Genomic DNA, 14,230 nt, shown 5'->3' on the forward strand with positions numbered 1-14,230 from the left:
TTTTGTACATTTAACATGCTATACAATGCTAAGTATTCTGAAAAATCAGGTCCTAGGAATGTCAAATTGGGCACCCTAAATTAAAGGATACTTTTGACCTTAAACTCTCTCTGCTTCAGTTCTCCATCTGTAAAATGGGAATAATACCAAGGTTTTGAGAATATACCTTAATGTCTGTGAGCTACTCAGACAATATAGCGCAAAGTGCAATAGAAAAGCCTCTGAGGAAAATAATTCTGTCTTCAAAGCAGGGTTTGAAGAGTGTAAAATCAAAATGCTGAATAGCTGTTCATTCAGTGAGCACCATGTACACTGGTCCTGTGGAAAAAGTAGTGTAATCATGTCATTGAAGATTGTATCATAATGGATATGCACAAGGTTGCTCAAGTAAACTTAATTCTGGTGTTTCCTAACTTTTCTGTGCTAGACTTCATAATCTTAATGTTCTTCTAATGCAGCTTATAGTGTGTAATATATAGATTTAAACTTGCTTGAAGTTCAGTAGAGACTGAAATAATGAAGTTATTTATGAACATCAAGCTACTGTTCAAGGTTTTCCTCATGTGCAATAAAGAAGTTGTCTTCTGAACAGGAGACTGTGGTGTAAGAAGTTTACTAAAATATTGTCCTTACCCAGCAGATGAAGAGATATTGGGGTAATTCTGTACACCGAGCACAAAATGAGATCAGGCTCCTTGTTAGCAATTAATGTAGTATACTTTCATGGCGTTGTTGATTAAGCCTTGGATAACTTTGGATTTTATAAGAAGGAGGAAAACCCTGCAGGTGAGATTAATAGCTGTCAGCTCCAGCAATGTGAAATTAAATTTCATCTCTGGGGAAGCCCACAACCTTGACTAGTGTGGGGTTTTGGAGGAGCCCCCATGCCTTCTACTAAAGCACCTGCAGCCTGTGATTGTTACTGGAGACAGCAAGGTGAGATGGGGACTCCTTGACTGGTATGCTCCTCCTTTATCTACTACCGTAAATTTTCTTGAATGACTTAACATGACCCTGCTGTCAAGATAGGGATAATACATTACCAGTAAACAGTCCTGTAGACTCTTCTGAAATAGTCTGGGGAATAGTGTCATGTGGTGTGTGAAGCCTAACAGCTAGAGGAGAAGCTGCATATTTCTTGGAGGCTGGGATTTTGCAGAGGATATGGTGTAGAGCTGGTTCACTGGCAAGCAAATTTTCACAGCTGTAGAATCTACAAGGCTGCATGCAAATAAACTTTTGTTTATTTACATGAAGGCGCAAGGAGTGGAATAGTGTGCCTATTTTTTTCTAAATTGAAGACATCCCTTATGTTGTATGTTTTTAGTAACCATTAATCTAGATCCAGGATACCCTAATGTCAAATGAAAGCAACCATGACAACCGGGCATTTTGTGAAAACTCAATATTGTAGAAAGACCAATCGGAATCTTTTCCTACACAAAACTGGAGATTTTAGATGTGACTTATGGATCAAAATGTGCAGCTGTCTTTCAAGATTGTCCTGTCAAACTTGCTGCTTGTAGCCTAATGTGACAAAATTACCTGAGAGACAGAGGCAAACAGTTCGTGTGAATGATTAGATTTTTATTGGAAGGAAAGGTGCTTCTGGGAAGATTGGCTCACTTGATGTTGGAAAGGGCTTTGCCTCTGTAGCTGGAAGGAAACTTCCTCTTGACAAGAATGGATGTCAGTCTCCCCATTGCAGTGGTTAAAATTCCTGCAATGGAAGGTCCTCTATGCTGATCAGAAACTTGCGTAGCAGACCAGGGTTCCTCAGCCAGGAGGATCAAGGCATAGCAACTTATGGCCACTACCCTACTAGCAGTATTGAAGTTATTGTATGCTTACTGCAGACTGTGGTTGGTCTCATTGCCAAGGGCTTTTGGGCTCTCCCCTGAAGAATGAAGCCATGAATTATGTTGTTTTACCTTCCACTCACTGAAAGTCCTTAACTTCAGGGATCAAATTCTAACACCTATAACAGATTTCTGTATACATTTTATACTCTAACTTTTCTGAAGGCGGGTAAATAAGGTTAGAGGATGATGTGAATCCTTGTTGCTCTGTGGAGGAGAGCTGCATTGTTAATTTTTTCAAGACTTTTTCAGGAGAGGAAGGTATTTGTTCTGATTTTTTACATCTGCCAGCTGTGTTTTCAAAAACCTGGAAGCTGAGAAACCAAGTTAGAAGCAAATAATTACAATGCAGAATTTAAGAAGTCTGAATCACAGTTATGTGGTCAGGGGGTGGGATTAAGTTCTTGCAGCCCGACAGTGGTCTTTGAAGTTATATTAAATCTTGGCCAAACAAATACAACTTTACTTGTAACATTCCTTTTTTTTGCACGCCTTGTTCTAACAAACAAAACCCCATGCGTATTACAACGTGCAGTCCTTTTTTTCAGCCAAATCTTTCACTGAAGAAGTCAGCAGAAGATTTTACCTTAAGGAGGACTGCAAAGTTTTTTTTTCTTAGCAATTTAAGTAGTTTTTAAAAATCGATGTCTTGGGGTCTTTACAACATCTGTTAAGTACAAGGGACATATTTTTCAAGTGTGACTGTCACAATAATATATTTGCAAGGTTTATCTTAAAGAGACACTAACAATTTGAAGTCACATTTCCATCTAAATCTTTCATACTTACTTTTAGGAGCAACCCCTCAGATTACCATAACTGAAAGATAAGGAAGAATTTTTTTTTTGATTGTTTACTTTTTGCCTTTGGCATCATTCTATAAATGGTCAGTTTCATTGTTTTCTTTGATGCTGAATGCCTTCCTCAGGACATGCAGGTATTTACTAGTAAGAGCACTAAAACTGACACTAAACAGGTAGCTAGCAAATTTTTGCACAGAGAGAGAGAGAGAGAGAGAGAGAGGTAGTAGTAGTAGTCGTCCAAAACATATTTTGTGTTGCTCCCAGACTTACTCAAAAGACTCTTCTGAAAGTCAAAAGGGAACAGAAAAATCCTCTTAAAAATCAATTAAAAAATTAAGTTTCAGGACATGCTACTTTAAAGGATTCTCTATCAAGAAAAATGTTTTTTTAGTCAATTTAAAAAAAATCAAATTGATTGTTTCTTTAAGAAGCGTTTTAAGGCTCTGCTGCATGCAGCATATGTATTTCACTGTGTGCTTATTCCAGGCTGTGGCAAACTATGCTTTTTTATATAAAAAAAAAGCATAATTAGCTCTGCCATTTCAGATTAGATTCTTTAAAAAAAAAAAAAAAGAGGCAAGTGAATGTTTAAAGCATCCGTTGCTGCAATCTGCAGCTGGCATGTAGTTTAATTTCAACAAATATGAGAGTTTGAGGATAGTGGCCAAGAGGAAAATGTCAAACAGAAGATGGAGAAAGCAATAGTGTGTACCAAAGGAAGGGGCTTCAAAGAAAATTTCCTGGTGGCAGGGAGAAGAGACAAAGCAACTGGAGTCATTCTTGGACAGGCAAAGATAGTTAACAGAGCTGGATTAATTTTATTTTTAGGGCTGTCAATTAATCTCAGTTAACTCAAGTGATTAACACAAAACAAATTAACTCATTTAAAAAAATGAATCACAGTTTTAATCGCACTGTTAAACAATAACAGAATACCAATTGAAATTATGAATATTTTTGGATGTTTTCCTGCATTTTCAAATCTATTGATTTCAGTTGCAACACACAATACAAAATGTACAGTGTTCATTATTATATTTAATTAGAAATATTTGCACTTGTAAAAAAGATAAACAAAAGAAATAGCATTTTTCAGTTCACCTCATACAACCCTATAGTGCAATCTCTTTAATGAAAGTGCAACTTACAAATGTAGACTTTTTTTGTTACATAACTGCACTCAAAACCAAAACAATATAAAACTTTAGAGCCTACAAAACCAATCTCTGTCTGCTTCTTATTTACAATGTCACCTGAAAGTGAAAAATGGCATTTGCATGGCATTGTTGTAGCCAGCAATGCAAGGTATTTACATGCCAGATATGCTAAACTTTGTATGCCCCTTCGTGCTTCGGCCACCATTCCAGAGAACATTCTTCCATGCTTCCATCATCAGCATAGAAGCATGTCTTCTGGATTGGTGGTCAAAGCATGAAAGGGGCATACAAATGTTTAGCATGTCTGGCATGTAAATACCTTGCACCGCCAGCTACAACGGTGCCATGTGAATGTTTCTCACTTTCAGGTGACATTGTAAATAAAAAGCAGACAGTATTATCCCCCGTAAATGTAAACAAACTTGTTTGTCTTAGTGATTTGCTGCACAAGAAGTAGGACTGAGTGGACTTGTAGGTTCTAAAGTTGTACATTGTTTTATTTATGCATGCAGTTATCTTAAAAAAATTCTACATTTGTAAGTTGCACTTTCACGATAACGAGATTGCACTACAGTTCTTGTATGAAATGAATTTAAAAATACTATTTCTTTTGTTTATCATTTTTACAGTGCAAATATTTGTAGTCAAAATAATATAAAGTGAGCACTGTATACTTTGTATTCTGTGTTGTAATTGAAATCAATATATTTGAAAATGTAGAAACATCCAAAAATATTTAAATAAGTGGTATTCTATTATTGTTTAATACTGTGATTAAAACTGTGATTAATTGTGATTTTTTTTTTTTTAGTTTCACCATTAATTTTTTTAATTCTTTGGTAGCCCTGGGTTGTTGGTTTTTTGTTTTTTTGCCCATAACTGCAGATTCAAGTCCACCAGAATGTGTATCAATTTTGGCAAACTGTTTTGGATGAAAAGGAAAAAGAAAACATTTCTGAAATGTCAAAGTGAACCAATTCAACGTTATAAAAACAATGTTCCTGCTAGATTCACAAGGGGATTTTGGAACCCTTCATAAAAGCAGTTATGGTTGCCCCCTTATACTCAATAGCCCACTGGTTAGGGTATGCACCTGGGATCTGGGAAACTCAGACTTGAGCCCACATCTCTCCTCCCTCCCACATGAACACCCTAACTACGAGGCTGTTGGCTATTCTGAAGTGGGGCTTTCTCAGTCTCTCCTATTGAAGCTTTTCCATTTTATATGAAATACTTGAATAGTCATTGGGTTAGAGAAAGTGCATGAGAATGACTCTATAGCATGGTGGTTTGGACACTCACTTAGAAGGTGAGGGGCACTTGGGCTCCATTCCCTGCTCCTGTGCAGGGATTCAAACCTGGGTCTCCTGCATTCCACTGGACTCTTGCGTATAAGACCTTCCCCTTCTTGGTTTTTGTGAATCTAGCCCTTCATTTACTTTTCTTTTATTAAAAATGCCGTAAATGTTTTGTTTTGGGTTAATCAAAACATTTCGTGCAATCACAAATTATTTTTCCCACTTTCAATTCGCTGAAAATTCTGAAAATTTTTGGTTTGACCTAAACAGAAATTTTTTCAGACCTGCTAGCAAACCGAAAAAATCAGTTATTTGCGCTGCTCTAATACAGAACTACTTGCCAGTAGCTGATTTACTCTTACAAATCCACTTACCAGGAAGTAAGAGGCAAGAGGACCATCTGTCATGGCCATTATAAAGAAACCAGCCCAATCACTTCTACCTCAAGACAGAAGCTTCTGGAGAAAACTAAGCCGCAAAATAACAAACAGCATTCATCTACTCATCTATCTAAGGTATTTATACAGCCCCAGTCACTCCAATGCCTCACAGTCCTTAATGCATTTATCGTTATAGCCTCCATGTGAGGCAGGGAGGTACTATTATCTCATTTTACAAATGGGGAACTGAAGCAGAGAAACTAAATGACTTGTCCTAGGTCGCATAGGAAGTCTGTGGCAGAGCAGGCACTTCCAGATCTCTAAAGACCGAAGATGCTACCCTAACCATTGGATCATCCTTCCTCTCAATAATTATTCCATTTTGACAGTGGGAAAACAGAGGCTCCACAAGGTGATATGATTTGCCTAAGGTCTCATACAGTGGCAGAGCTGGGAATAGGGCCCAGGTTTTCCAGTGCCTAATTCTCAACATTTTTGCTGGGTCCCCCTTTGAAAATATTTCAGGCTGTCATGACCCCCAAAAAAGTGATTGGTATGATATGATACTATATAGTACAGTATGGTACCATACAATGGTATAGAATTGTAGAACTGGAAGGGACCTCGATTACCATACCATGTCACCTCTCTTTCTGTGCTGCTGTTGGCGGTAGCACTGCCTTCAGAGCTGGGCGGTCAGCCAGCAGCCACCCCTCTCTGGCTGCCCAGCTCTGAAGGCAGCTCAGAAGTAAGGGTAGCAATAGCAAATCCCAGACATTTGTCTGCCCAGACGGAGATTGGAGGACCAAAAAAGAAGTCATGTTCAGGAAAATCCGGACATATGGTAACCCTAATCTCATGATGGACTTCTCATGTGGACTTCATGCCCCCACCCCCAAAAAAGCCTCTGAAGAAAGGAAAGAGCCCAGTTTATAAACTTATTGGGCTAGACCAAGTTTTTAGTTTACAAATTTTGTTTGGCAATGTCTTAACGGTCAAACTTCCAATACCCCTGATCAAATGACCTGCCAGGGATACCAGAGAGACAAATCTACAAGGCTACACATATCAATACAACCTTTAAATCAACAGCTTTAAAATATATTTATGGTTAGAAGAAAACTGGAAAAAGTCACATTATTAAACAGATCAGCGCCTATGAAAATTCAGAATAAGATTTTAACTACTCAAGTAAGCAGATAAGATTTAATTACTGCTCACTCCTGTTAGCACTGTACAACAGATACAGCGTTGTGAAGGCAAACTGGATTTTGTTCATGGATGCACATTACTAACAGAATACCTAACGACAGTCTCTATTACTGAGGATGATGCATTAACCAGAAAAAACACAGTTTATATTTCAGTATCCAGGTGCGGCTTGTAGTGCAGGCAGTATGTTCACACAGAAATAGTAATGTGAGTGCCAATAAGCATAGAACCGTCACTTCCATTTGTGTAATATTTTTCAGGACTATACTTGCACCCTTATTCCTTCCAAGCATATAAACAAAGACTTCAGACCAAATTTAGAGCCAATGTACCCCTGAAGTCTTATTTTTTCTCAATAGGGCTACAGGGATAGAAACCAAGACAGAATTTTTCCCTTGGCCATTTTAGCCTCAGAGTGCTGTTTCCTCTACTTGAACTGAATTTGATTAAAAGTACTACTGTTAGGGAAAAGGGAATCAAAGGGGGTATTAAAGGACCCCTGCTAATGATGGAAGTTCAGATTATCCCTGATTTAGGGTCTGTCACTTATGGTCTCAGTGAAACAGAAGAAGGACAAGATTAAAGGTGAACGAAAAGACAGTTTATTAGGTACAGGCAAGTAAAGAACACTCGGTGGTTTGGAATCAAGGGTGTGAAGCCCTCTAGCCCTTACAGATGTTAAGGACTAACAGTCAAGAAATCTATACTTTACAGACGAGACATCAGTCACGGAGGGAGGGTCATGTCCGACTGACTGCCACAGCTCCAGTGCGATGGACTACCCGGACCTCCTACTGTGCCTGGTGATGTGCCGATGATGGTGATGTGCACAGGAGGAACACGGATCAAATCAGCTGCTGGACCAGAATCCCTCAATCTCAGGTAAGTAGGGGTGAGTTGATGTGTTGCCTCTTGGAGACTGCTCACGACGACCAATGACTGACACAGACACAGACTGCCACCATGATGGACAGTATCCTATAGCCTGTGAGATGAGCTTATATACTCTCTTGTCTCCCTGGCAGAATTGCTGGATCTTTTCCCACCTTACAGGAAAAGGGTGCTAAAAGCCCAACAAGAAGGGAGACTAATGTGGCTCCCAAACAACAACTTTACAGAATTCAAAATGGCAATTGTGAACAAATATTTAAAACAATATCGTAACACAATATACAGTTAGAATACATAACATAATAGTTTTCCCGTACAGTTTCCCCTCCTTGACGGATTGAAGGACTCTGTCTTCAATGCCGTCACAACAAATTTAGACTAAATTTAAAAGAGGGAACTGATACATAATTATGACTATATTTAATCTTTCTTTTTATCCAAAATGTGAGGGCAATTAAGTAAATAATAATCATTAATTGGATGACCAACACAATGATTACCGGATGCAACAGAATGTTCCAGAATTGATTAAATCTACTGAGCCATTGAATAAACCTTCCCACCAATGAAAAGAGTCAAATTGTATTCTTTTTAATATCCTCTTGATTTGATTAAAACATAATGTATGTAAACCGTTTGAACAGAGATTTGGAGCCTTATAAAATTAACATCACAACCCTTGATGGAGAAAACTGAACATAGGCACAAATTAATATAAGGGTTATGAGAGAATTTATAATAGGAATTTATTAAGAACTCCCTGCACCAGCTTCTCAAGAATATGCATGTAGGATCAACCAATATTAACACTGAGCTGTTAGAGCTGGATGGCTGGAGTTTATAGTTACATTTGCCCTCGTTGGGATTTAGACAGATCTGAGAGATCTCCAAAACTCCAGAGTCACATGTATAACCCAATCCTTTCTCCTCTAAACAGATTGTAAATTAACACCCTGATAGGCTCCATTCCTATTGTGCACCCCTTCGTTCAGCTCTATTGGGAGCGGGACTGAACTACTGAGGTTTAAACCTAAGGGCACCAAAGGATGTATCCATTCCTCTTGGGCATCTAATAGGGTGAGGACATATGCTATAATAGTGTCATTACGGGTAAATATGAGAAATTGACTAGTCTTCACCGTGCCTGGTGACATTGTTCACAGGCATTAGTGGCATTCACCCAGAGAGCATTTCGTAATTTGATAGGGATTAAACCACTCAGTCCGCTTCTAATAATATCTTTAGCCACACTTAGGACCCACTCCTGAGCCGGATACACGTCAATGCCATGGAGCTATTTGATTACAGGACGTGAATGGCTCCTACCAGATTAAGGTGGTCTGCCTCCTGCAACTTCACCCAGCCTGGTAGAATGCTGGCAACCTTGTACTCTATGACACTCAACTGGTTTAATGATGTTGTGAAGGGATTTGTTAATGAGGCTAACCTCAGTTCCCCAATCTTATTGGCTAAAACTTGCTGATCTATCGTATTGAGGACAGCTAGCCCCATTCCTACCCGTCCTAATATGGTTGTTACTGTGTCCCTTTTTTCTACCTGTATAGGGGATGCTTTGGGTACTGCACCCTTGAGCCATGTGTGCCACCCAGATATTAAAGGAATGACATAGAGTATACATTCTACATGCGCTTGAGATAATGAAATCTGGACAGGCATAATTAATTTTTTTAGAGCATAAATTGGGTTACCATTAACAACCACTTAACACCTCTTTTTACAACTGGACCAATGTTACTGACATTCGGTTCAGGGATGACCACAACATTGGTTATGTCGTGAAGTTCAAACAAACTTGTTACATGTCAATTTCCCTCTTCGTTGGGATGCACTTGTATATTTACACTTCCAAATTTGATATGAAACAACGCATTTCCTTTAGCACAAAACATATTAGTGCCAGGATGGTTAACATAACATAACTGAGTACAGTTAAAACATGTTAATTGAATGTGATATCTGAATGATGGAGTATTCAGATATGCACTTACATTATTTACTGTGTACTGGAGACCCATTGAAACTTTAACCTTAAAATTTCCATCTGGCCTAGTGGAGGGAATGTTGGATTGAATATAGGCGCATTTATGCGGCTCCTGCATTGCTCATTTTTTTTGAACACTCCTCCAAGAAATCATTATTGTACCGCCACGCAAATTCATATGGTAACTTTTGAACCCATGGAAGCTGTTTTCCATCTTCAGTGATAGCTTCATGATTCCCTTCATCATTTTCCGTGAAAGCCATCAGAGACTTATTATTGGTCTCTTGTTTCCAGACTATGTAGCAATAGTCGTTGTGACTAAAGACATACATGGAAATTATTCCATGAAGTTTCATACTAGGCAATTCAGAGTCATGGCCATAGATATAAACCCAATTACTTTCATTTTGACGGAAGGTTTTGTTTACCTTGCAATACACATGTTCATTTTCTTTAACAACTATAAAACATTTTATACCTATAAATATATATGTGAACAACAGTATATACATGAATTTCATTTTTAGATGTAGAAGTTAGCCCTGAAAGAGAGAGAATCAGAAGACGACATTAATACCATGCAGTTATTTCCCCTTCCATGCTTTTAACTGGGTGGAGTAGAACCATTTTAAAATTCTTTTTCTCCCTGTCTTTAACTCCACCTGATACATTATAGGGCTAGCTTTGTTAACAATGACCACTGGGCCCACCCATTTAGGACCCAATGAATGGTTTTTGTCTGAGAAAAATTTAGAGAGGACTTCGTCCCCTATTTGTCACTCTATAAATTTTAATTTCCCCCCAGTCTCTTATCCATCTGCCTTATACTACATTTTAGTTGCAGGGCCACTTGCTTCTGGGCATCGCTGATGGCATTCAGTCAGATGTTCATGTATTTGACCATTTGCACTTATAGCTGGTAGTGGTTGGGACACACCCCTCCTAGCCACCATTGTTCTAGTGTTTTCATTTGACGCCCGGTTGTGATCTCGTGAGGAGTGTATCCATGAACCCCCATGGATGATCGTATGGCCATCAAACACAAATAGTAGTTTTCTGTCTCAATTTTTTCCAGAAGTTTTGATGATTTTCCTCGGAGCTGTCTTGAGAGTTCTGTTGGTCCTTTCCACAGCCCTGAGCTCAGTGGATGGCCTGTAATGTGGAGTCTTGGCAGATATTGAAGGCTTGGCAAAGGGTTTTAACTATTTCCCCCATGAAATGAGGCCCTTGGTCTAATACAATGACAGATGGAATCCCAAATCTCGAAAAGGTCTATTCAAACAGCATCCGCGCAGTGGTGGTTGCAGTATTATTGCATGTTGGATATGCTTCCACTCATTTTGAAAATGGATCTATTATGACCAAGCAGTATTGGTTTCCCTGTCCTGAACATGGTAGGGGACTGATATAGTCTATTTGCAGTCTGTGCCATCAATTGATTGGTGCTGCAGGGTCCCTTAACAATCTTGTGGTCAGGGTTGTTGGCAGCATATGCCAGACAGTTCCATATGTAGTTTTCTACTTCTTTTGCTAGGTTTGGCCACCATCCCACTGTTAGTATTCTTTTATTGTTTTTTTCCACTCCAAAACGACCTTGGTGGTGGGCCAAAGCAATCAGCTCTCTCCCGAGACAGGTGGGAATTACTCAGATGGGTATTTACCCTGCAAGGCGGGGATTGGAGACCCAACCCTCATTAATCTTCTCAGATAGGACGTACCTGATAAGTGTGTGAACAGTCCTCAATACAACAGGGAACATCCCTGTAAGGTAGTCCCAATGCTTCAGCGCCCAGGTGAGCACTAACACCTCCCTCTTCTCAATTTCCGTCAGAACCTTGGACCCGAAAGCCACAGGTTTCAGGCCTGTCCCACTTTGTTGTAACAATACTGCACTTCATTCATGGTCTGTGGTAGCCAGTTGGAGATGGTATAGCTTGTCTGGTTGGGGGTAGGCAAGGGCTAGAGCTTGAAGGAGAGTCTGTTTGAGTTTACAGAAGGCAGTTTTCTCCTCCTTACCCCATATCCATTCCTGTCCTTTTCTTAACAGCAGGTAGAGGGGCTGCGCTAGCTCAGAGTATCCTTCCACAAAGTCCCTCGAGAAGCCAGTCAGGCCCAGGAACAACCGAAGCGCCGAAATATCTTGCAGTGCAGGTATCTTGCTGATTAGTTCCACCCTGGCTGCATCAGGTCCTCTCCCTTGAACACTGAGCCCCATACCCAGATAAGTAACCCTTTGTTGTAGCATTTGGGCTTTGCTGGGACTGATGATGAAGCCAGTTCTTTCAGTGGCCTGTAGCACCTCTTTTAGAACCTCCAAGTTCTCCTCCCTGGACACAGTAGCTATTAAGATGTCATCAATGTAGCAAATGATTTTGTCTCTGCTATTAAGATTCTCCACATCCTGGATACGTACTTGTGACACAGGGAAGTCTATATATAAATTTGCGATATATAAATGCAAATTTGTGCCAAGCACTCGGGTGCAGTGGGATAGAAAAGAAAGCATTTGTGAGATCCAACACCATGAATCACTGTGCCCTCGCAGCAATAGTTGACATTATTTCTTGAAATTTTGCCATGACAGATGTTAGTCTAGGTGTAACCCGATTTAATTTGTGGTAATCTACGGTCAACCTCCACGTGGTTTTATCAGATTTTAATGCGGGCCAGATTGGCGAGTTGCAGACACTATCCATTTCAACCAGCACCTTCTGATTTTTGAGGGAGTCAGTGGTACTACATATTCCTTCTTCAGTCTCCTTGGAGAATTTATATTGTTTTTGAGGCCTGGAGTTAGGTCCCTCAACCATGATTTCGGCCTGGATTCTTCCACACTGCAATTTATCTTTTGCAAAGACTCATGGATGCTGGCTGGTAACTTGCTTCACTGCTTCTTCCCATTCAGGAATGATGATTGCCTGTGGGGCTTTAACTGCTGCCACGTGATGCGAAGATGGCACAACGATTCCTCCCAACTCAATGTCTGTTTTACTGAGCTTATTATTTGGTAAACCTACTATTACATTTAGTCTTTTGAGCACATCTATGCCCAAAATACCATATCCATCCAGGCATTGAATGCCAAATGCAGCCTTAGTCATTAAAGTGCCTATAATGCAAGAAATAGGTCTTGAGAAAGGAACAGTGCTTTCCTTCCCATTGTAACCTTGTAGTACTGTAACTTCTTGCACTGGCAGTTCTCTAACTTTAGGTGCAGCTCGAGTGCAGATGTTAGTTGTGGTGGCACCTGTATCCAGGAGCATAACTTGTGTCATTTTACCAAACTCTCCTCTCAGTGTGACCGTAGTCACAGATCTCCCCCATACATTGCTGTATATAGGTGCCACAAAAGAGGGAGATGGGAGAGCTTGGCATCCTCATTGTTGATGACTTGGTGCTGATGGAATGTCACTGCATCCTCCTTCATATTGCGCTAGCTTTCTGAACAGCTCCTCCATAGTAAGGTGATGAAGCTGGTCCTTGGTCTCATATTTTAGAAGCTTTCTCCAGAAAGTAGATGTAAATCCTCTCAGATCAGCAGCAATGTCTTTGTTGTATTCCCTGTTGTCTTTGCTGTATTCCTTATTATACTTAGCTGGGTCTTGGCTGGAGGAGTTCTGGCAGTCTGTTGCTGCTTGATTTTTATAGTGTGAGCTGCCCTTTTTCTCCTTTGATTTTTGTTGATTGGCTTCTCTTGATCACACTTCACTGCTGCTACCTTTTTCTTATTCCAATGACTTGGGAAGGCTTCTCGCTGGAGTTCAAATGCCTCCGTCATTTTATTCTCCAGTTCTCAGAGAGTGGTGGTCCCAAAGAAATCCTTATAGCAGGCAGCAATCCCTGAATCAGAGTTTCCTTAAAATCAGGTGTATCACAAGTGGCCAACCCGTTAACCACAGGATACATGCTGGACAGCAAGTATAGCAACCGTTTTTGTGCCAGAAACCTCTCTGGCCTTTCCTCCGTCTCTGTCTTTCTGAACAGTATTTACCCGTAACATTGTCATGTGGATAATAGACCTTAAACACAGCATCGTACACTTCTGCAATGTCTGTTATGTTGACTATCTGAACATTTCCAGGCAGGGCTTCAAACTCTTTCCCACTCATACATTCCCTTAACAGAGAGATTGTATCCTCTTTACTTAAAGCAAGCATGCTGCTAGTCAGAGCCGTCCCTAGCAATTCTGGGGCCCTATGCAGCCCCCCCCGTGGCGGGGGGACAGGCCTCTGCTGGGGGGAAAGCAAGGGGGCTGGCCTCAGGCCTCCGCGGGAGGTGCTATTCATATATCCAGCCCGGCTGCAGAGCTCGGGGGGAGGCTGGGCCTGCACTCACTGGCAGTGGGAGTGCAGCAATCCGGCCTCAGTCGTGCCACTGGTGAGTGCTAAGGGGGCTGGGGCAGGGAAGGGGGGGGCCTGGGGAAGAGGCGGGGCAGGGGCTGAAGCAGTATGCAGCTGCGTGCTTTGTGTATGGGTAAGGATGACCCTGCTGCTAGTCCTAGTGAGCCAGTCCAGAGCTGACTCTCTATTGAGAGAACCCAAGTTCTTCCCCATCGCACGTACCTGCTCTGGCCCAAATGGTTGTGTCTCATACCTGGTTTCAGGTGATTTGTGTGGTCCATAGCGTAC

This window comes from Chelonia mydas, chromosome 5 (assembly GCF_015237465.2).
Source record: "Chelonia mydas isolate rCheMyd1 chromosome 5, rCheMyd1.pri.v2, whole genome shotgun sequence".
Lineage (NCBI taxonomy): Eukaryota > Metazoa > Chordata > Testudines > Cheloniidae > Chelonia > Chelonia mydas.